Source organism: Lasioglossum baleicum, chromosome 1 (assembly GCF_051020765.1).
Source record: "Lasioglossum baleicum chromosome 1, iyLasBale1, whole genome shotgun sequence".
NCBI lineage: Eukaryota > Metazoa > Arthropoda > Insecta > Hymenoptera > Halictidae > Lasioglossum > Lasioglossum baleicum.
Genome location: NC_134929.1, coordinates 20701237 through 20726475, shown reverse-complemented (window position 1 = coordinate 20726475; position 25239 = coordinate 20701237). Strand labels below are relative to the sequence as shown.

Here is a 25239-nt window from a genome sequence, read left to right as displayed (position 1 = left end):
CACCGCGTGGAACGTGCAACGTCTTCGCCCTTAAAGGGATTCGAGCAGCTCTTCGCGGCGTTCGGTATGTCCGAGGGAGGATGATATTCGAGCGAGAGAATTTTAATCGAATCATTCGATCGGTCTGTCAAAGCTTGCAGGTGACGTCAGGTCGCGCGGCGCACCACGGCCGATCGAGCAGCTTGGTCTAAAATCGTCCACGGAGGGAACTCGCTTCGTTGACTCGATATCGATCGATCTGTGAACGGATCGTGTGCCTCGCCTTTCCTTTCTCGCCTCTTCGGCCACGGAATCTCGCCTCGTTCGAGGGCACCGCGCGAGAAAAAGACTGATCCGATTTGCTGCCGGAATGAAAATCTACTTTTTCCCACTACTTTCACTGATAACGTATCAAGATCGTCGCGATTCCTTCTCCTGGCATTCAGATAAAACACCGGTGCAGAAGCAAAATTGTAGATCGCGCATTAGATTGTCCCTGGGGGACAGATCTGCGAAACAGATCCTCCATTTTGCTTACTGTATGAGTGCTCCAGGTGGTTTCATTGCTCTCGACATCGACGGAGCTAGCTCACAGCCTCAGGGGGCAATCTCTCTTCGTGCAGCTTCATCTGGATTTCGTCTAAAAATCTGAAGGGTATGATGACTCAGAGCTTTCCTGATTTCGGGATAGTTAGGTTCTAATGTATGATTGATTGGGTATCTGTACTCTCAATGGAGCCGGGGCATTGCCCCATGGGGCAATCCGTGCTCCTCTACCATCGTCTGAAAACGCAATTCTTAAAATTCTAATCTTCCATGAGGATCCACTGATCTATTGACCTTCATTTACAGATATTAATGACTATCCACATCTCAGCTCAGGCATCTTCATCTAATCTTTAAATTCTCAAAAAGCCTAGCTCTAAAGAATACAATAATACTCAGATTCTAGTCTCCAATGGAGCTCCACTGATTCAACCATCAAAGGGCCGTCAAAGATAGGAGCAATCGTATGTTGTAAATGTTTGGAACATCGAGCAGGGCTCGGGGCCACGGCATTGCCCCGTAGGGCAAATCGGCGGCCGTAGCGCGAAATCAAGGACGTATTCGCGGATCGGTAACCGAGACCGTGCAACGAGCAAGCCGAAGAAAAGTGGAGCGGATTCTATGACCTGTTTTCTCGTAACGACTTCATTGTTCGCTGGCGGAGCGTCGGTGTAACGAAAGGAAAACGGTGCGGTGCGGTGCGTTGCACCGACAGCAGCACGAAGAGAGAAAGACGGAGGGGCGTGCGCACAACCGAGGCACGGACGGGGCTTCGTAAGTCAAGTCATCTGAACCCCGTCAGCTCCGTCATCTATTGGTCTTCTAACGTAAGGGCTACGCTATGCACGGCCAGAGCGGTGCCAAACGGATTTACGTCTCCTTATGCCGACGGATAGAGAACCATAAGGTTTCCGCGTGGTCCCCGGTCTCTTTCGCTTTCGATCGGTCATTCGCAAATTAATCTGTTCCTCTCCCTCTCTCTCCTTCGCTCTCTCCTTTGTACTGTCTCTTTCTCTCTCTTTCGCACACTCCTTCTCACGTTAACCTGCTTACCGGTACACGTGATATGCGTACTCTGGTTCCGACGAACTTCTACCGAGTCGATCTTCGCCTACTTCTTCGAGATATCGGCCAATCGCAAGCTTCCTCGCGCTCATGCTTGCCCGCGTGCACCGATCTCACTGGCAGCAATACTATTCACGCTAGTCTGCGAACTTCGATCTGGTATTGATAAGCATATTCAACCAGGGACCATAACTGTTATAACCAAAAAGTAAAAAAGTCATAGAATAACAAGTATTTCACCGACTAAAATTGTAAACCGAAAATTTGACCTCTTGTTGGTAAATGTTATCGTTGAGAGAAATTCATTTCGATCACTTATTACAGTTATCAATGAGAGAAGTTTATTTTGGTCACTCATAATAGTTATCGATGAGAGAAATTTATTTCGATCGCTCATAATAGTTATCAATGAGAGAAATTCATTTTAATCGCTGGTAACAGTTATTGATTAACGAAATTTGTAATAGTTATTATTAAATAGTACAATTTTCAAATGGTAGACAATCAATTATGTATTTGGTAAATTTTCTATTCGTAAAATTAATTGCTACAATCAAAATTTAATGTGACAAACAAACAGATTTTGTGTTGTTCTTGTGGTCTGTTGATTCGTCTTGTTGTACGAAACCTTCCCAATGAATTTCACAGGCTTGCTCCATCCGAAAAGGAGTAGGCAACTCAATAATTATGAGAATTTTCTCATGAATAATTATTATGAACAAGTGAAAAGAAATTCGATCATCGATAACTGTTATGAGCGATCGAAATATATTTCTCTCATCGATAACTGCTATGAGCGATCGAAACAGTTTTTCTTCATCGATAACAGTTATCTAGGAGGATCCGATTTTTTGAACACTTATAACTGTCATTTGCAACCAAAAAGTATAAAAATCGATATTTTTTAATCATTCTGTTCTTCGAATTTTTTTCTTTATATTTTGTGTACATTATCTTAAATTTCAATAATAATCAACTTTTTATTAATGATTTTTATAGTAGAAAATTTTAGAGTAACTGTTATTTTTGGTCCCTATATTCAACACAATCGGCGTCGAATAACAAAAATAACAGATCAGCCATTTTTGTAGTCTCATTTTTGTCTCATTTTTTTCAGAAATATCAAGATGACCTTGAGATTTTTCAAAGTCAATGCAACTATGCTTTAACGACCTATAACATGATGATCTTGAGTTGTCCTTGAAGAACCTTTGAAAATAGTTAAGGTCACCTTGATGTCCCAGGAATGATGGACTATAAAAAATCAAATTGTGCACATTTAATGCGTCCCTGAAAATGCTACTTAATTCATTCTAAATTTTTTCAACATTCATTCAAGAATATATTAGAGTCTTCCGAAGATCTTAGAAAATCCGTAAAATTCGCAGTCTGCTAATTATCAAGCTGGTGAAACGCAAAATTATGTTATAAGAAAGATTTAGGTAGGGGATCTAGCAAGGGCTGGAAAAAGAGAGTCAAGCTTCTCGGGTTCTATCGGAGGGAGCTGCATCTCTGGTGTCCCAGGCAAGCGGCTTTCCATGTCGTATTCCTAATACAGATTTATGGGGCCTAGAGATGGAAAGAAGGACAGAGAGGGTGAGAAAGAGGGGGAGAGATAGAGAGAGAGAGGGAAGGTCTAGGAGAAGCGTTAGCCGGAGCAACGTTTTATTTCTCGGGAATAAAATCCGGTAGCCGGACACTCGTTACCGGCTGGCGTCTTATTAGGAAATATCATTCCCTGAAGAGGCCACGCGAAGCTGAGGATCGCTGGCGCAGCTCTCGCCAGGTTTAAAGACCTCGGATGGTCCCACTCTTCCTGAGGTTGGAAACCTAATCTAGACCGTCGACCAAATATGCCAAACATCAGCTATACTAGCCATTTTTGTCTTACATAAACAATTCTAATTTCTTTTACCCCTCGAGTACGAACGTCCAACATATTGACATAATTTTCACAATTATGCTGAACCGAGAGCAACCTTAAAAATCTTCTTTCGCAGGATAACCCCAAACAAAAGTATTAGAACATGCTACCTACAATTTGTTGATTTACGATTGAAGTTGCTATAGCTGTTGAAAAATTAAACGGATGATACACTTTGAAAAATTATGAAATGATTGCATTAATTCCGGGGGTTCGGACAAAACGTGCGTTTTCTCTCGATGACGCTAATAGCTCGAACGTTACGAATAGTATCGGTGAGTCCGGTCGACAGTCAATAACCGACTGAATCCGATTAATTCGTGATTGGCGAGCAAATTAATTGCAGTTACTCGCGGGCAGCAATCGAGTGGAATATATTCGTTATTTTGAACAACTATTGCCAAACAGTAGTCAGACCTTCGTTGATGGGATCGCGAAACTCTCGTTGTCGAGGGCCGAACTGTTCCGGGCCGGGTACTGCCAGGCAAATGGGGGGTGAGAGGGTTTCGGGGCCGATAGAAGGGATGAGAGGAGAGAGAGAGAGAGAGAGAGAGGAAATGGAAAAGACGGAAGAGATGGCAGAGGAGAACCGTAGGTGGTGGACCTGCCGCCAGCCGGGGGTTGGGAGAAAATGTGGGACGTCGAACTCTCCTGGACTGCCTACCCAGCCACCCCCTTGCTCCCACACACCCCCAAACACCCCTTTTATCCTCCCTTCGCCTGCAAACAGCCACCCCCGCTCGCCTCATCTACTCTTACCCTATCTCCGTGGCTCTATTCACCGCATCCACGCGTAGACGGCGAGAGATCTGACTTGGGCATTATCCAAATAAACTGTTTCGAGAATAATAGTTCAGATAATAGGTGTGATCAAAAAGGACTCTGCCAATCTCTCTATGAGGCGGACACTTTAACGCGGACTGCAATTTAGTAGAAGATTGCATGGCTCCGGGATTCGACAACATCCCCAAAAATGGAAAGTACCCAGATTAACATCAAAAAGGTTCCATCAACCAGCCAACAAATTCGACTTCCATCTTTCAGCTCCCTTCTGCGTTAATATAGCGACTCAACAGTTCTGCGGTCCCTCAACTAGTTGTTGGATAATCATTTTCAACGCAAACTTCTTCCACAGTGTCAAAGCGTCGCCCTTTGAACTCCGATTTCACTTTTGGGGAAGTTGCGAGGAATGGCCCCGCTGGAGCAGTTTGAATAAGTTGAATAGTTGCAATTTGAAACGGTGGATAGATTTAAAAAACTCAAGAACATCAACGTATTAGTTGCAGCTTGCGAACATGATTGAAGAATGAATGAAAGAGACAATTTTGATTTTGCATGAAGTTTCGCAGTTCACTAATCGCTGTCAGCAAGTTGTTGTGCATAATTGGCCAACAGTGTAGCGTCACGCGGGAGATTCAGGTTCGTCGTATAATCGTCCCGAAAAGCAACGACGATAACGCGTCCCGTCGGTGTATTTGGTGGATTCCGAAACGGTCGGTTAATTCGGAATTACGTCGGAAGAAAACGCGGCAGGAGCTCTGCGGATCGACGTCCGCCCCCGCACACGGGCCACAATGCCGCTCAATAAACTGGCCATTTATAGGTTTTCCATTGCGACCGGTGATTGAAACCAATTCGAGTGGCGCTACGAACCGATTCGGAAGGATGCGATAAAAACTTCTCCGAATGGCCAAGTATAATAATCACGGGGCATTGTTGGAGGCTATAGAACGAGGGGAGAAAGAGAGAGAGGTAGAAGAGAGTCGTAGAGACTGGAGTCCGCGAAAGGACACGTAAAACGATGATGCATCCTAGTCGTCCAGATGGATTTTCAAGCAAACTGCTAGGCCGCCCGCCCACGGTTATTAGTTTTCCGTTCCGCACACGGTCGATAGACCGTTCACGATTTTCCGGTACGCTAGCGATCTCTCTCCCTCTCCTTCTCTCCTTACTCTTCCCCCCCCTCTCTCTCTCTCTCTTGCTCTTTCTGTCGCTCGTCTCTGTCTACTTATTGCTGGAAAATAACGGCGACGCACGGTCACTGGTTTCCTACAAGCATGAGAGTCTAGTATGAGTGATTGCTGCGGTTTCGGGACCGTTCGAGGACTAATATCGGAGCGAGTGTTCTGAAGGTACGCTAGATCTTGTATAATGTATGATTTTATCGTATTTCGTGCGATTTTGTGCGTATGCAAATTGGTTTGGTATTCTTTTAAACCGGTAGCAAAGTTTCGGGACCGCCTGGAAACTACTATCGAGGGTGGTTGGTACTCTGAAAATACATTAGACCTTAATGCGTGCTTATTCGCGAATGTACAGAGAATGCTACAATATGATTTGATATACAGTGTTTGTCCAATAAGTATCGGGACTGATTTTTTCCATCCAGCGGCAAAGGGTGGAGGGCTGTTTCAAGTGGCTAAATTGATGGGGGGTGATGTCAGGTATGCTAGGATGACAAGTTCATCTGTTTCCGAGCCTTTGGAGTGTGAAGATCGCGACAGAAGTGGAAGCGTGTTTGGTGCACGCGTCGAGATTCAAAATGCAGCGAATAATCGAGCAGCGTTGTGCCATCAAATTTTGCGTTAAACTTAACAAATCTGCTACGGAGACTTTTGATATGATTCATGCGGTTCATAAGGGCTAAGCCATGTCCAGAACGCGTGTTTTTGAGTGGCATAAAAAATTCAAAGGTGGCCGAGAAGACGTCGAGGCGGCTTTGACCGAATGCCTAAACAGCCTTGCAGTTACCGATTTCCAGGAGGCGTGTAATATGGGAAAAGCGCTGGCAACGGTGTATTGATTCAGAATGGTCATATTTTGAAGATTATTAAATCCGTGTACAGAGAGATATTCTCAATAAATTTTTTTTTATGACTTCAGTCCCGATACTTATTGGACAAATCCTGTAAAATTACGGTAACGCAGATTTTGAAATAAACTACTAAGCAGAAGTAGTTGCTGACAATTGCGTTTCTTCCTCAATAAGATTCGGTAGAAGAGGGGGAATCCTTTCAAAAAATTGGGGTTCCCTCGGATTCGATGGAAAAAAAGTTTGTCCGCGGAGGTTTCGCCAGTCCGGTCGATATCCGGGGGACATCTAATTGAGCGGACGTCTCGCGCTCGGAACCTGTCCGCCGTGGAACAGTGTTCGGAGGCCGTTGAACACGGCAAAGGGCCCGGATCGAAGGGAAACGGTCGCCGAGGGGATGAAATACGATCGGCCCGGCAGATTTACACGTTTTCACCGCACACACGGGAGTGACGTCAGCTGGACGACGCGATCGATGTTATCGTTCCCGGTGATATCTCGGGGAAACCGTTGGGACCGTCGCTCATCGATCTGTTTTTCCATCGCGCGCGCTAAAGACGACACAAATACGTTCTATTTATAACCATAAACAGTCGGACGTCACACCCCGTGACGAACGCGCTGCGAGTGCCTGGAAAAAAAATGATCGTGTCTGACCGCGGCTGGGTAATTCTACTTACGGAACGTCGTGGAATCGTCCCGCTGCGAATCGACTTCTGGAAAATGATTCACCGTTCGCTACCAGCGAACCGGTCTCTCTATTTTTGTTCAGAACTTGTCACAACATCGTTAAAGCGTTGTTATAGGGTAACTGTTCCAGGAGTCAGCCATCTTAAGCGCTCTGATTATTAACATACTAATCGACTCATTGGGAATGAGGAATTCTGTGACCTTTGCACTCATTCTATAAAAGTTTGTTGGTAGATTACTTTTAATTCTCTGATGTTTCAATTTCGTTAAAATCGTCATCGAATTCTTCAATGAATTTTTGTCCATCTCCCGTTAACAATTTTACCCAGTTTATTCCTCTGCGAACCTCCGGTCACCCCGAAAATCATAATAATCTGAAAACGCGGCGCAGACGGTGTCGAAGGGCGAATTAAAAAATGTTGCCAGGAATCCTTGTCCCGTCGCTCCGAAAAACTGGGAATTCGATCGGGACACTGTCGGGTAGCAGGCCGAGTGGAGAAGCGCCGATAAATTCACCCTCGAAGCCCGTACCGCGAGGGGCGTATGGGGGTTTGTAGGTTACGAGAGGGTCGTGGGCTCGCAATCCACGCGAACATGGGGTTTCAGACGCACAGGGGTTGCAAGCAGGGGGGAACACGTTCGAACGTCCGACCGAGAGAGAAAGAGAGAGAGAGAGGGAAAGGGAGAGGGTTAGAGTAAGGGAAAGAGGGGCGAGAAAGAGGGAAGCCGAGAGAGGGTGAAATCTGGGTCGCCCTGCACCGCGTGCGCCTCGTAAACTCGGTCAAGTTTTCTGCACCTGCAGGTCGAACGCCGGCCCGTTCGTTCTCCAGCGTCTCCGTAGACGCGGCTTTTCTATTTGCGATATCCGGATGTCCCCCCTCTCTTCTCCAGCCCGGACGTCTTCCCTCTTATTTCCTTTTCCCGTACCGGAAGCTCTGGGGAAAACCCGTTCTCTAGGACGACGCCCTTTGTCGCGCGATTTCGATCGGTTCCACGAGGTATCGCCCTTGTTGATTAACCCTTCTCGGGATATTGGGCACAGTGGAATGTTGGAATTTGTTCGGTTGACTCTTAAACCCTTGCATTGTTGTTTTGCAAATACACGTTGATGAGAAATGACATCATTTTTTTTTCATTTTAAAATTAATGTAAATTGATTGGGTCGTTATTACATGTGGTCTTGACGGTCGTGGTCATGTATATGAATGAATTCGTCTCGACATACGGCTTCATATGATATTAAAATGTATGCAGTATTGCACTTGAAGAACTGAAGATTGTCTTCGATTCTCGAGTACTGCTGGGGATTAGAGATCGCGGTTTTGGACGCGTACTTAAATACATGTGTACACGTGTTTAATAAAATTGTTGTACTTTCTGAAATTAATCAAATCATTGAGATTTTCGATTTTCTTGTTCTTTGATAATTTTTATTTTGCACGACATGCGCAGCTCGCTGTGGTTAGAAAGTTAGAGGGAAATTTCTGAGCACCCTGTATTCGCGAGAGACTCGAAATTAATGTTGCCTAGGGATACAAAGGATGCAACGTAACCTAGGATACAGAATTAGATCCAGTTCTAATAGCCGGGTGTAATAACTTTTGAAATGTTCGTCGGGATCAGTATGGCGCGCGGAGGTCGTGCCTGTAGGGTTAATCAAATAGATTCGTGGGAGTACTAGTATGATTAGTAAATTCACAGAATAAGTTTGTTGGAGATTGTATGGTAGAGGATAATGTGGGAGTGGTAGAATAATGAATTTAGTGCACTTGCTAAATGAGTATCCGATTCATTCGAAATTCCGTGACGTCACCGAGACTCTCGGAACTTCACCGGACCCTCCGTAAGGTCGCGATTCCGCGTAGAGACGAGTTTCTCGGAGAATTTAATGGGTCGTTCTCCGATATCCAGCCTCGGGACGACGATGTTGCGGGGGCGGACGCGTGGGCGGGCGCGGTGGACGATTACGATGCGTCACCGGCACCGGGATGCGTTACAACAATGCCAGAGATTTATTTCGAGGCCAGCGGCGACGTTTCGGCATCGTTGCGGCACATTTTTCTCGGTAAAAAGGCGTCAGCGATTCCAGAGCTGGCCGCGATTCTTCCTTTTTCGGGGCGAATAGGAGTTCGCGTGCGTCGCGCGGCCCGCCTCGAGGATTCTCGGTTGAATCTGCTCCCAAATCCGCTTTGCACGCTGATTATTATCTATTTCCGTTCGTTTCAATCTGTTTCCTATTCGTTGTATTTACTTCCGAAACCGAGCTCGTTGCTCTATTCCGGTGTTATTTAAAACAACTCTGAAACTAATAATTTTCGACATACAAACTAATACCTTTTTATAGAGAACAACAAGCTGCATCGGCGCATAAGAAAATGTGTGCTCGCTCGACGATTCTCTTTGAGAGTATATTTCCACCTATATTTAATCTATATTTCCATCGTTTATATTTTATTTTTACACGTGCGTCTACCCCGCGAGCCAAGAATTTACACTTTAGCCGTCCGACTGCAGAGCTGGGTCATCGATTAATTAATACCACTATTTTTAAAAGAAAGTTATCGGGAGATAAACTTTAAAATATCGGGACGCACACAGCTGGCGAAACAATCGGCCGGACCTCGAAATGAATTTCAGTCTCGCCGAAATACCGCTCAGTTTTTCGGGGTTTCGTTCAACCAATTACTCGAACCCAACGATGCGTAACTCTGGCGATCTTCAAATTTACATTGCGTGGCTGGAAGAGGTCCACTGCTATTGATACAGTATAAAACAAATTTAATGAATTCGAAGGGAACAGAGCAAGATAATTATTTAATTGTACAAGAAAGACGTCGAAAGATAAATGTTCGACTAGTGTAAAATACCCTCGTCATCCTCGATTTTAGCAATTGTGGTCTTCAAAGGATCCAGAATTTAATTTCTATGTCTCATAATTAGACTGCGGATTATGTAGTTATGACAAAAATATTTAAGGACATCGATGTATTAGTTTCGGCTTAATAGGATAATTGAAAGAAGAATACAATTTTTATTTGGCTCCTGTGTCCTGCAATCAATGTGAACATTTGTTATTTTGCATAATGATTCGCAGTCTACTCATCATTAAGTTACACGATTTTTATTTCGTATGAAGATCTAGAGTATGGTCATCAAAAATTCCAAAAAAGCAGCATTTTTTTATCATTTAGAATTACACTTCCGAGTGGAAGTCCCTTTAGAATAAAGAGTTAGATTTTCGAATGAATTCTAAATCGTCGGTGACGTCGCACAGTGAGCTGGATCGAGAAATTTAGTGACATTTTGTTATAACTCTTGAACCATAAGAGATGTCGGGATGAAATTTGCACTAAAATTCATTAAAAAAGTAAGCAATTTTAACTGTAGACAAATAAAACTTTTTTTTATTTTCTTAAACAATGATTTTTAATTAATTTTCATTGGTATTTTCTATTAAAATAAAATGGTTTAAGTATAATCTTCCAAACTATTTTTTACTTACTAAATATGTATTTTGTATTTACATTTCATACATGTAATGTTTTATGGAATACGTAAAATATAAATTCGAGAAATCTTTTTATAATCGACGCATACAAAATGTACCAAGGTGGTAAAAACGCCTCACAAGCATGTCAAAAGATATTTTTTATAATAATTTATAATAATTATAAATAATCTTTTCAATTTAATTGATTTAAAATCATGTTCATTCTATATATTACAACCTTTGTTATTTCGTATTATTTCATGTATGTGTAATGTGTTTATAAAAGATAAAAATATGAACAAAAATATAACAAATATAAAAGAAGCCAATTAATCTTACCAAAACGTTTTTAAATTGAAGTTAACAGGTAAACTTTTGTTCAATTTGTTTAGTTTAATTAATTATTAAATCTGCAGCTTCTGGATGCAGCTTCTGCAGGCATAAAAACTGAGATTAAAATTATTACATTCAACAAATATTGTCAGATATAAAATGTAATCTAATTAACATACTACTTCATCTGCATAGATAAAGATAGCATAAACATCTCGCGTCTCGTTAATCTAAACAGTTCGCTAGAAGAGTCTCTTAAGTGGTAACTATGATTCAATGACAGATATACTTACCCAAAAACAGTGATACTCACTAAGAAAAACTAAGAAACTGTTCGTCCAGTTATATTATTACCGTTCATTATATATTTTTAACGATAAAATTAATAGATTACTTATATTATTGTTAAAAATTACATACTTGCTTTAGGTAGGTATGAACTTTTAATGCAATTGCAAAAATATTCATATTTGGATGGTATTTAATTACTTATGTAGTACCATATGTGAGTTGCTATGCGTCAGGAGACACGTCCCGATAACTTTAAACAATCATAATTTGTTTAAACGGATCAGTCCGGATATGATTTTTGTAGGGATATGTAGAGGAAGGTCTAATGAAAATGATCTAATTTGCCCGAAGAGGTTCAATTAGGTCCAATATATAATAGATTTTATTCATTTCATTAATCATTAATTTTTAATACATTGATTGTGAACAAAAATCCTCAACTAACAGCGTTAATTGTTACCCCAAAGGATTGTTTTTCATTTACACAAAAGAGGCAGAGGAAATATTAAATAGGGTAATCAGGATATCTCGATTAAAAGAAGCAATTTTTGGCTGAAAAATACTGCATCCCAAATGTCTATCTTTGTGAATTTATATTGACTATAGTTTTCGTGGACAACCATTAATTTCTTCATATTCGATGTTGATGGACATTTAGGAAGCATTACAAATTTATTAGAAATTTATATGAGAAAGTCGACTTTTTCGTGAAATGTCACGATGTTTCTCGATCCAGCCCACTGTGCGTCGCGGCATTGTTTTTCGCGGACACCTTGTACATCGTCGGCTGAACTTGTCGCGCGACAGATTGGACTTCTTCGGCGGGTCTTTCACCTGCTTTCGATCCGATTTGCGGCGGAGCCGTGTAGTCACAGCTGGGGGATTAATTGCGATCGTTACTCGGGAGAGAACTCGTTCACGGACAAACGAGGAAATTACACGAGTCGGATGTCTACGTTCGATCGTCGCCGATACACCGGCGCGGCGTGGCGCGGCGTCCGGCCGGTGAAACGACTGTACACATATATTGGCAGTCAGTGATGCTAACGCTTCGCGGTTCCTTCGGTTGGATTGCTCGGATCTATCGCGGATTCGTTCCGCACGGTGAATAAGTAAAGCGAAACGCTCCGGGGCGAACGACCCCTTTGTCGACCAGCTACCAATGCGATCGCCTCGCGACTAGCATTGTCCCTTGAAACGTACGTACATCGGACATCGCTGGTTTCCCTGCTTTTCAAAAAACTACGCTCGATCTTTCCGCCGAAGAAAGCGAAGTTTGCGGTGGCTGTTCAGATGTTTGCTTCTTCACAGGATCAATTTTCACATTGTCAACAAATTTGCGAACGTCGATGATAGACAGACAAAGAGATAGAGAAAGATTTTTTAGTTCTGTGCAAGAAAATACAATTTCTTCGAGGATCCCCTGCAGCGAGAATCGATTCTCTGATATTGGAACTGTTTCTCAGCGTTTTTCCTTGCCAACAATAGAAGCTGAACGTACAAAACCGAGCAGAGCAACTGGTAATAGGGACACTCTTCGATCGGCTGGGTATAAGTTATCGTCGCGCCGATAATAAGTCGAGTTCCGCGAATTCTGTCGGCTCGTCCGTTTCGATCGGCTGGAGTGAAACATAGAAGCTTTCGATCGGGGGCACGCGAGAAAAGATTCAGCTAGTTTTTGGTACCTGTCGCTCATCGATCTACTCCGGGGGGCCGGCACACCCGGCCCTTGGGATTTCCCGAAAGTTTAATCGATGGCCCAACTCCTTCTCTCCACTCCTCTTCGCTCCACTTCACCCCTTTCTGCTCCCCTACGTTCCCGTACACTTCGCTCTATTCCTCTCCACTCTAAATGGAGATCATGGTACGTAATGGGTTAATGAGATAACTTTTTATTTGGCTCCTGTTTTCTTTCTCTGTTCTTACCCATTCTTCTACGCTTAAATAAATTTAAGCATTGTTACTTAACATTTAATTTTATGTTTTAATACTGAAACATTTTGTTTCTCTCTTCTTGTCCGCTCTCGGGTCCGCTCCTCTCTTCTTCTCCGCTCGTGCCCGCGCGAATTCCAGCCGGAACACCGCGCCGCGCCGGAAAAGAAACATAATGGAGCCACCGCGCCCGGAACAAAAGAGAGAAGAGCGCAGACATATTGATTTTATCGCGTTCGCGTGCACCCCCGATCATATCGTCCCGTTCGCCGAGCAAGTCGTGCGTACCGCGGAGCAAAACGATGCTCTCTCTGGCCAACGGCTCGAATAAAATCAGGAGAGAGTGTCGCCGATAGCCAGACATCCACCTCTTCCCGGAAGTGTTTGCTCTTGCTGCTGGTGCTGCTGCGATCCAGCTATTATTTATTTTCCAACGTCGCGTCGCCTCCCGGAAAGGTTTTCTCGATCGAAGAAAAACAGAGCAATAATTCAGACCGTCTCGGCAAATGCTTCTTCGAAGATTTCGAAGTTACTTCGAACTGTATCATTCCCCGATGATGGGGGTTCTCCTGTGTCAAGATAATAGTTCTGTAGAAATCGGAACACTTGTTTCGTCATCTAGAACGCAATTAATCAATTATTTCTTGATTAAAACACGAAATTTGCAATTCTGAACGAGAAAGAACGAAATTAATCAATTACTCGTAAAATGTGTTTCTCCCCTTAATAATTAGTAGACTGCGGATCTCTATGCATTTATAGGAAAAGTGGGTAAATGAAATTCAAACTTGTTGAAAAATTGATTTCTCCTCTATTGAAATCATTACGGGAATAAATAACATTCAATTTAGTTTCTACTTTTTGCAGTCGATGCAGACAATTTTTATTTTGCATAAAGATCCGCAGTCTGATAATTAATGTTTCTCGATTAAAACACGAACTGTGCGTTCTGAACGAGAAAGAACGAAATTAATCAGTTACTCGTGAAATCTGTTTCTCCCCTTAATAACTAGTAGACTGCGGATCTCTATGCATTTATAGGAAAATTGAGTAGATGAGATTCAAAGTTACTGAATAATTGAAAAAATTGACGATGTCAAGATTTCTCCTCTATTGAAATCATTATGGGAATAAATAACATTTAATTTATTTTCTACTTTTTGCAGTCGATGCAGACAATTTTTATTATTTATTTTTAAAGATCCGCAGTCTGATAATTACTGTTTGTCGATTAAAACACGAAATTGGCGTTCTGAAATAGGTCACGTGCTACGACCTAATAATCGGCGATTTTTATTCCGCAGAAAGCTCGGCGGTCTAGTGATCAATTACTTGGGAGCGTAGTATGTCAATTTCCTATAAATGCGCCTTTACAACCTCGACAATAGGGAACAAGAAAATTTGCAACCTCGGAATAATGGATGCCAAAGTTCCCGGTGTTAATTGAACAGCCCTGATCCGAGTGTGTTTCGCTAAGTTCGATGCCGGTTTGCAGATGCTTATGGCTGTCGATGTGCTAGCTCCCGCGGATATCGGTGTCGATGAGAAATCGTGGGAGTAAAGTTGGCGGCGTATTGATGCCAGGTCATGTGTGTACCTCTCGGATCGAGAGTCGAGCAGCTGTGAATCTTTATTCGCGAGTAGAATGGCAGAAGTCGGACCCAGAACGATCGAAGTGCATCGAAGTCGCTTATCTTCTCCAGAAGACGTCCGAGAGACGCCCACACAGTCTCGAGACCATCGTCAAACTGCGAACTCGTTTATTCGCGGCGCATTAGCAGAATTATCCGAGATGCTCGGGAGATAATCTCTCTGTTTGCGAATCGATCATCCCTCGGCCGTTTCCGACCAAAATCGGAACGGACTTCGGACATTTCTATGCGTAATTAATTGCATCCGCTCGTTTCGAGGACGTCCTCCGAGTCCGACCTACCGAATGATTTTTTAACGCGCCGACTGTCCAATCAGAAGTCGGCCGACTCCCCCAAAATTATAATAATTTATTCAGCGGTACCGGAACTGGAATGTTGGGGCTCATCTACGCGATTACATTGCTCGACTCACTTATCTCGCGCTTCTTATTCATTTATGAAATTTCGTTTAGCAATTCCTCGGGTGGATTTGGTGCGGCTTGAGTTGTGAATTACGTAAAATGCCACCAGTTAGACGTCAGGATCGCCATAAATTATTGTTGCGTTTGTCGGATTTTGAAATCGAAATGTTGTGAAATATTATTATAGCCTGAACACTTCTTAATTTATCACTTTAAGGCACGTCGGTTGTTATGTGGATATCTAACTTCTCCTTTGAATAACGTTTATTTCAACGTCAATCCAAGTCCTTGAAGAAACGACACTGCTACACTACGTTTTAGCTATTTGATTTCCTCAGTAATGGGGGGTTTTTTGAAATTACATTTTGGCTCGTTCCTCGGCCCAAATAATTCTCTATGCGTCGTTCGTGAAGGTTTGAACGGTCGACCCTGTATCACGCGGTCCGAGTCCTTAGCAATAACTACATTCGACAATGTCCTATGACAGGTTAAATATCGACAGAGAGAGAAACCGCGAGTCGGGCATCGCGGTTGAAGGGTTGAACGAGCCAGCCCGTGCCACGCGGTCCTCGATAACAGCTCGTATGTCCGACGAGCATAATAGCGAGCGTGTCGCGTTATTGCAGCAGAGGTAAAGAGAGTTTCGACGAATCGGCCGGGTGTCCGGATATATTTCTGGGCGGGAGTGTACAGGGGTGGGTGGATGAAGAAGGCCCGTGAGAAGGTACGGTACGATGGGAGACGGGGGCAGTGGTCGAGGGGGTGACGGAGGGTGCAGCGTTCTGGGTTTCTGGGTTCGCCCCGCGACGAACTTCGGAAAGGCTGGTGTGCGCGACGAATGTGGAACAGTAGGTCAGCGCACTCCGTGACCCCCGCCGCCTACCCCTCTTCGGTGCATACACCCTGACGCGATACGTACGACCCTCCGAACAACCCCCCTTGTCCCTCCGCACGCCCCCGATAACCAACCCCCCCTGGCCGACTCTGTTCTCCCACTCCGTTTCCCTCCACTTCCGTCTCTGACCTCCCCGTCTCTCTCTCGCTCCCTTTCTACCCGTTCGTTCTCGGTATCTCGGCTCTGTTTCAACCCTAACCCCCACCCCTTTCTCGTCATCCCTTCGTCAACCCCCCCCTCTCTCTCTCTCTCTTTCTCTCTTTCTGTCTCTCTCCCCATTTGGATCACCGCTGGTTCCGGTTCCTTCCAACACGTAGCCGATTGCGTTAACTTACGCTACGCTACTACGCGAGAGTGCATCATTGGCGTCAACAGGCTCGACGATTAGGCCGATTCCGAGCCGGTGCAGCTGCACTCTGGCGAACTGGGCTGTCTTCGAGGTAGCTTCGCGATTTTTAGGTGTTTCAACCCTTCTGCATGGTCGACGTTATACAACCCCTGGCGAAAAGAATTCCTCCACATTGAGAAATCGCAGGATTTTTTTTTAAATTAAGCCGAATGAGTAGACTGCGGATTTTATGCGTTTCTGGGAAAAATAGCTGGGTGCAATTTGAAAGAATTGAAGAGTACCTTTTTCGAAGATTCTGTAATTTCGTTGTGAAAAAATATTGTCTTCGTCAATTTCTTTCTCCCTTTGTTTGGAGGTTTCTATTTCTTCCCCCTCTGTCTGAAGGTTTCTATTTCTTCCCCCCTATCGTCTCGTGGATTTAAAGCTGAATCGTTTATACCGTGGAATCGCGCCGAACGGCGCAGCCATCCAGGCGCATAGCATTGTATCGCATAGTATCGCATCGCAGCGTGACGATACGGCTTACACCGTTCTTCTTTTTCACTCTATTTGCGTGCAGAGCGACCCTCCGACCGAAACATTGTTCAACCGACGGAGGTCTCGGTTTTTAGGGGCGAGCAGACCGAGTCTGTTAACCCCTTGCCCTATAATACCGAGGCAGACTCGTCACAAAAATTTCAAACGTACTCGAAAACACGAATCCACCCATAGACTGCGAATTTTTATGAGAAATAAAAATGGTTTAATTAGATCGTAATCTCCAATAATTTGAATGCGTCAAACATAATGTGTAGACTGCGGATCTTTGTGCATTTATAACAAAATTGAGTAGGTGAAATTCAAAATTGTTGGAAAATTTTAAAAATTGAAAATGCCAATAAATAATTTCTCCTCTATTAAAATCATTAAGGGAAGAAATAACATTCAATACGGTTTCTATTTCTTACAATCGATGCAGACAATTTTTATTCTGCATAGTGATCCGCAGTCTAACAATGTGACAATATCCTTAAATTGGTGAACGTAGCAAGTATTAAACATTTTTTAAAATACGCATTGGACAATTATAATACGATCAACATAAAAAATGAAGAATGAGAAGACGTTTTGATGGATCGTCCACGACGATCGTCCAATGTGAAAAGTTGTAAACTCAGCTTAACGAAGAAGCTGCTAACCTCGAGGAAATGCATTCTAACTGTAAGACTCGTTGAAACGAGAAACGCTGACTACTCCAGCAACTTGAATGCAAATTTTTACATTTCCTTACCTAACCACTTGACTGATACTTTATAGTTTGCTTCTGAAAGTAAACGAAACTTTACCGGAGCTTGCAATTCTTGCAAACATAGAGCTGGCACAGAACATCGATAGACTGTGGGACTTTTTATTTATACAAAAAATATATTACATCAGTTACAATTGTTTTTACGTCTTCTTGTTTCACAAAATGCAACATACGCCCTTTTACTACACTCCCATTCAATTTCCATAACTTAAGTCTACGTCAGCCTTTCCGTACATTACATTAATGTACACTTTATTCTGTAATGCACTTCATTATGTTGCGATAAAGCTCACAGGAGATTTTCTAATAAGAATTTTATCTCTCTACTGTTCATGTTTCACCATTTTCTGTCAGAAATGCAAAAAATCCGTCTGTCAATTTCAACTTTTCTCTGAGGAATATTTTCGAATCGTGACTCGACGCGTTCATAGTTCGAATCAGCTCGGTCCTCGATCTTTATTATTCGCGAATGATCCGACAGCTCGCAAGTGCCCGGACTTACCTTGCATGTCATCTATCAATTTCGATGGGGTAATTAACTGTGTTTGCCGGCTGCGTCGAATCGGGATCGTTGCACCGTGCCCATGCACCGTTGCATCCAGCGTTCGATCCAGGTAGCTTGAATGGGCGAGAATCGTTGGTCGAACGACGGGAAATTCGAGCGGACGAGAGATCTGTGGATGATGGATGAGAGGAGGAGTACGAAGAGGAAGGGGAGGAGGAGGGCGAAGAGGAAGGGGAGGAGGAGGGCGAAGAGGTGGAGAGAGAGAGGAGGCTTTTCTATAAATTATGAGACAGCGGAGGCGATCGGAACGGGGTGCCAAGGAATGTTCGTGCACCCCCGAAACCTGCTAACCAACCCTCTCCCGCCACCAATGTTGCGACGCGCATGCTTCGGACCAACTATCACAACGGACTCGATGGAAGCTCACTTACATTCACGAATTCTTACGCACACCGATCGGCCGAGCAGCGTCGCGACGCCTCGCGACGACGCCGACAGCCGTCAGCGCGCTCTATCCGCTCGAACCAATTTCGAAAATGCGAGCGCACACCGAGCTAATTCCGAATCGCGGCCACCATGCTCGACGACGTTATTGCTACTGGACGAACTGTTGCGAAGCTAATCTCGATTTATCATGGATAGAGCTTTCTGTAACTTTCAGGATCGCTGTTAACGCTCATCACTAAATAAAAATTTGTCTGTATCAAATGATAGAGATTGGGACCGATACACATTCAATATTTTCTTGAGTAATTTTCACACATTCAGAAAATCTTTATTCTTTAGTCATTTGAAAGTTTTTCAAATGTATAATACATAGTATATACATAGTATACAGGGTGTCTCGAATTTAAATGGCAAAACTTCAGGAGCGTGTAGGGTACCGAAAAACTAAGACAAAAAGTCTTTTAGAGATTTGCTCGTTTTTACTTCGTTTTGGAGAAAATCGCAGAAAAAGAAACAAAACAAGTTTTCATTTTTGTACTTATTTATTTACATTTTATTTACGTCATCATCTATTTAAATTGCAGCTAAACATTGTTCTGGTGATATTTGGTGCACTGCATCTATGATTCGGTTTCTTAATTGCTCTCTTGAATTGATTGGCACCGAATAAACTTTCATAGATGCAGTGCATCAAATATCACCAGAACAATGTTTAGCTGCAATTAGTCTGCAAATAGATGATAGCGTAAATAAAATGTGAATAAATAAGTACAAAAATGAAAACTTGTTTTCGTTTCTTTTTTTTGCGATTTTCTCCAAAACGAAGCAAAAACGAGCAAATCTCTAAAAGACTTTTTGTCTTAGTTTTTCGGTCCCCTACATGCTCCTGAAGTTTTGCCATTTAAATTCGGGACACCCTGTATAATGAAGTATAATACAGTTGGTATGATTTTGAGACATTAATTCTTTCTTTATTCATAATAAAAATTGTTTGCATCAATTGCTAGAGAGTGGAACCAGATACACATTGAATCTTTCTTCGATAATTTTGATACATTGGAAAGAATCTTTATTCTCCAGTCATCTTTAAAAGTAACATTATGTTTTCGAGAAATTTATTTTTCTGTGAGAGACGAGTGCCTTTTCATTCGAGTTCGAGGCAAGGGTTGGAAATGATCGTATTATTAATTACATCACCATACACCATAAAAATTCATTTTAGATAAATGTTCCTGGTAAATATTTTAGCTGAACATTTTTCAGGCACACGTCCCATGTATGTAAATGATTCAGGAAAAAGTTTTAGTGTTCATTTTCACGCTGAACGTTCCGAATAGAAATTTCGGGTGCAAATTTTCTGTATACACTGCACGTCGTAGGTGAAGTCACAGGTGGACATTTCGGGTGCGCGTTCCGGCCGAACATCCAGTGCAAACGTTCTACATAAACATTACGGGAGATCGTTCCGGCCGAGCGTTTCGGGTTCCCGTTTCGAATCGCAGCGGTCGAAACAGGTCGCGGCAACAACAGACCCAGGCGGCTAATAGCTGCGGTACACGTTGCTCGCGAGCTATAAGCAAGAAGTAGTTTACAAACTATCCCGGTCGGTGGAACGCGGCTGTGATCAGAGCACCTCCAGAAAAACCGTTGCCAGTCGAGACCGTACTTCGGATAAGAGCATCGTACCGGAACCATCGTGGTAGATCGTCAAAAAACATCGAACAGATCAACTATCGGACCGTGTCATTGTTTGAAATTTCGCGGGAGCCGCGGCGAGTACATCGAGGGTGTCTGTCCTGTTGGATACGCTCCTGACTCCCCACTCTATTCCCAAACGCAACAGAGAAAGATCGTGCGCTGGAGGGAAAGACAGAGAGAGAGAGAGAAAGGTAAGTACATAGTGCCGAAGCGGGTCGGTTGAAGTGAGAGGGAATAATCGCGGGGGCGGGAGAATGTTTTCAAGCGGGAGAGAGAAAGAGAGAGAGATAGTTTCCGCAGGCGGAAAGTCGCGGAATCCCTCGGCGGACGAGGAGAGAAGCTCACGAGCCCAGGGCACGGGGGCAGTAAACGTAGAAAAAGCTTCGAAGCGATAGAGAGAGAGAGAGAGAGAGAGAGAGAGAGAGAAAGAGAGCAAACTAGGGGAATCACCGCGAGAAAGGAAGAGAGAGAAAGATGCTCGAGAGGGAGGTTCAGAGGGGATCGTGGAAAAGAGAGGGTGAAACGCGAGGGGATCGAAACGCGACCGAGAGCGAAGAGAGCATCGTTCTTCTGCAAGTAGAAGCGAGACGGTTAGAGAGGGTTGCGCGAGAAAGATGGCGCTTTACGTGCGCGGGAGGGGTTGGGAAATCAGGCGGATAGAAGAGAGGGCGCTCTCCTCTCTCTGCTGGGAGAGGGAGGGCCCGTGTGTAGGTGGTGGTGGAAGAGCGAGAGAGCGTAGTCGAGCGACCGTCCCGCTGTGGCCACGAGCTCCGACGCTCGGGGAACGTAGGTAGTGCGTGAACTTCCGGCCGAGTGAAACGGACAAGAGACGAACGGAACGTAACGAAACGAAACCGAACCGAATCGAACGAACGAAAGAGATCGAAACGCGAAAAACGGGTGTACGAAAGCGAGTCGAAGACAGAGTTAGAGAGAGAGAGAAAGAGAGAGTATAGCGACAGCAAAGTCGACTGGAAGAGCCGAGCACGGAACGGTTCGGATCGAGTTGATTTTTCAGTGAAGTATAGGAAATAACCTCGAGGAGAGGCGGCGGCTGGTACTTGGTTCTCGGAGGCGGAAAACTCTCGACGCGGGCACGCGGATGTGGCCGTGAACATGAACGGGCGCAACGCGGACGTGGTGAACGTGGACGTGGACGCGGACGTGGACGCGGACGCGGAGGTGAACGGTGCTGAGAGTGGTTTCGACCGCGGGCATCTTTATCAGGAAGAAAAGCGAGAGGAGCTGGAGCAGCGGGGATCGTAATCGTGTCCAGTGTAGGATACGAGAGTAGGTGGGGGAAAAGAGAAATAGAGTTAGTGTACGGTGAAAATATCGAGTGATAAAGGATAAAATAAAAAAGTAAAGAAGGGTAAACGAGAAAAAGGGTATAGTATAGTGGTGCGCGCGGTGGTCGCTCGCTCGATCGCCCTCGGAGACGCTGAGGGACGCGAGTGCGTTTGTTATGCGACCGTGGTACGGTGGCGGTTGACGGAGCTGGTGGAGGTGACGAAGAAGAAGTACCAGCAGCAGTTGAAGAGGAAGAAGAAGAGGAAGAAGAGGAGAAGCGACGGCCGTTGAGGAGGACGTGGACAAGAACGAGAAGGCGGAGGAGGAGCTGGACGAGCCAGAGGAGGAAGGAGACGAGGAGGAGGCGGAGGCGGCGGTGGTGGTGGTGGCCGAGGAGGAGGATACGGTGGAAGAGGAACAGGTGCGGGCGCCGCGGGTGCTGGTGCGGGTACGGCGGGTGCGTGTGCAGCAGCAGCAGCACCGCCAACAGCAGCAGCAGCAGCAGCAGGACCCGAGGAGAGGAAGGAATCATCCTTGCCGCGAGAGGGTACGCGGAGGAGACGCAGAAGAGTGCGTTCTGGTGTGTTGCTGCCGCAGGGGCGGAGGGGAGGACGAGACGAGAAGGAGGAGAAGGAAAAACGAGGTGGTGGTGGTGGTGGTGGTGGAGGAGTTGGAACGGGAAGAGGAGGAGGTTGTGAACGTGCTTGCGGAGGAGGAGGAGGAGGGGGGAGCAAGCTTGAACGGGTGGAGGAGACGCGACCACGTCGACGACGAGGAGGAAGAAGGAGAGGAAGAGAGGTGCCGGACGAAGACGAGGAAGAAGAAAAGGAAGGCAGTGGCCGCCGGTTGTTGTGCGTCGCGCGCTGCTCGATTGTTGTCCCGTCGCCGAGATCGAGGGAGTTTAGAGTTTAGGGGAGAGGAAGAGGCACACACACACAGACACACACGGGCACAGACAGATCAGCGAATACAAACAGAGAGACACACACATCGGCGAACACATACAAAAGTTATTACACATCGTTCGTCCCAACCACCCACCCACCCCGTCCCGCCCCCTCTCTCTCTCTCTTCTTTTTCTCTCTTTCTATTCACATATCCGTGTCTACTCTCTCTCTCTCTCACTCTCTGTCGTCTGTTTCTTTCTATCTGTGTCTCTATCTCTCCCTCTCCCTCTGGTACACCTCGGGCATATCTCGCGCTCTGTCTACCCCCTCACTCTCTTTCTCTATCTCGCTATACGAAAGGATCGCTCTTTGCCGGGGATTCTCGTGGTAGCGTGAGTGCGTGCTGCTGCTAGTAGCGTGTTCTATAGCTTGCGAGAGAGTGCCGCGTGTGGCCCTGGTGGCTGGCTGCGTGCGCGAGGAGGAGCGTCCACAAGAGGAGGAGGAGGAGGAAGAGAAACGAGCGAGTAAACCAGTAAACGGGTGAACGAGTGAACGAGTGAACGAGTAAACGAGAAAGTCAAGCGAGCCGAACGAGAGAGAGAGCACGGGATACGCGTGCACCCGCCTGGATCTAATTCGGCCACGAGGAAACACGAGGCAGAAGGGAAAACCGCGACTTCGTGTGTCGCGGATATACATATACGTAACGCATAAACGTCAGAGAGGAGAGAGAGAGAGCCGTTCTCTCTGCCACCGTGTGTTCTGCTGTGCTACCTGCTCGCCGGAGAAGAAGGGTGGTATGTGAGGTGAATAAAGCGTCCGTCTCATCGTCGGCGTTCATTGTTTTTTCGTCATCGTCATCGTGGTCGTCGTCGTCGAAGTGACGAGAGGGAGCGAGAGAGAGAGAGAGGCTCGCGCGTGCGAGAGAGTACCCGGGTACAAGAAACGACCGTTAATCTCTCTGTCGGCGGCAGTGCGCGACCGTTTCGTGCACCGTTTCGTCGAGTGTTGGTGGTGGTTTGTCTTAAAGTGGTGCCTGAGCACGAAGAGGGAATCGTCGCCAGCAGGGCAGAGGCTCGAACGCATGTAGGAACATGGCCGCAACCAGCCCCTGCCTCCCTCTAGAGGTGAGTCCAGCGAAACCAAGCGAGGCGAACCACGATTCCCTTTACGATCGCGATTTAACCTCGCCGAATCGTTCACTGCCACTCAATGCCACCTTCTATTGCCATCTACATCCTCTACCTTGCTCCTCGAAAATTCTCAACACTCTCAATCTTCCACAACCTCGCACACGAGTCCCATAACCTCAGAGGTTGGTCAGGCTGCACTATCCGTGCTTCTCTCGTCGGTACTCCGGCTCCCTGACCGTTTCAGATACATATCGAAAGAGAGTCGAACTTTGAAATTTTTCCGACACCAGCGTTCCGGCTACTCGTGTCGCCTCGACCTCGATTCGCCTTCCACGTTTCGCTCGAGGTTTAGCGGTGCAGGCGCCTCTACGAGCTGGTTTCACTCCCGTTGCTCTCGCGAGATTGATCCGGAAATTCTGAATCGTTTCAATGTGCAGCAAACCACTCTCGCGAGAGAGACTACTCTCTCTCTCTCTCTCTCTCTCTCTCTCTCTCTCTCTCTCTCTCGCCCTCGCCCTCGCTAGCTGTTCTTTGTCCGAGCTTTCCACCGCTGCTCGCTACCTTTTCCGATTTGACCCCTTTACCTCGTTCTGCCCGGTAACGACCGGCCGTATAGGATTCTCCTATTCCCTCTCTGTCCAGCAACGTTGCAAGTGCACCGGCTCCTGGGACGGTCGTCTCTCCAGCCAGAGGTTAAAGCTTCGCCAATCCTGCACCGATATGCCCATTGAACCTGTCGCGAATCGAAATTGTGTTCTACAGACCACCACGCTCGACGTACAAGTTCCATTCGACACTCTTCCGAACACGTTCTTGCAGATAACGCCTAGCACAAGGAACGATCGTTTTTAGTTGAGGTCGAAATACTATTAAAATCTACTTTTTATAACATTTAACTTAACAATCACACGTGTGACCAACCTGCACGTGGCTTCACCATGTCTTTCTAACGATGAACATCTTTAACACTTCCTAGAATCTATCAACAATATTCTATCAACCCCAATATATCCTCCTGCAAGATATGAAATATGAAGAGAGATACTGTGAGAGAAAATGTATAAATTCAGAAGTGCAGAGAAAATCAATTTTATTTTCTTTATGTGACAAAAGGAATTATCAAATAACAGGAAGAAATCGTCAATTATAAAGCGGTTGATGGACTGCGGATTTGATGCACTTATAAAATACACTTAATAAAAATCCGCAGTCCGGATACGGATAAATTAAGAGGAACATACATTTATCTTTCCGAAATCTTGAAAGACAAACGTAACGGGGCCTGGACGAGGGTTAACGTTTCTGAGCTGGCATCGTCTTGTCCGACTGGTTCCGGCCGGCAATGGCAGCGTTTGCTGTCCCCGTTTAGCACGGTCTCGTTATCAGGCCGTCGTCGTTTCTGCTCGCTTATCGGCCCGCGCTGTCTCGCTCTGTATCACTCGGTGTAACTGTGCATCTCACTCTGTCTCGCCCTTGTTCGCGCGAGTTAAAGGAAACGTTGAGATCGTCCCCCAGGGGGATGCATAAAAGTTGTACAGCGCGCGGAACCTTTGGTGCGACGAAACCACGATTCGTCACGCTGCTTTGTGCCTGGTTGGCCCCCACCCCCCTCTCATCCACCACTGCCTCGTT

At 45.3% G+C, this 25239-nt stretch overlaps 1 protein-coding gene across 20 annotated transcripts in view; it reads left to right on the top strand.

Annotated features, from left to right (window-relative positions):
* Positions 1 to 25239, top strand: part of Cac (calcium voltage-gated channel subunit cacophony) — a 192370-nt gene that overhangs the window by 61775 nt on the left and 105356 nt on the right. Inside the window, exon 1 of one of the 20 annotated variants that reach the window (XM_076430290.1) lies at positions 20972 to 23601. The exons of the other annotated variants lie outside the window; for them this stretch is intronic. The gene's annotated coding sequence lies outside the window, so the exon portion shown is untranslated. Of the gene's footprint in view, positions 1 to 20971; positions 23602 to 25239 lie in introns of those variants that run through there. 20 annotated transcript variants of the gene reach the window in all.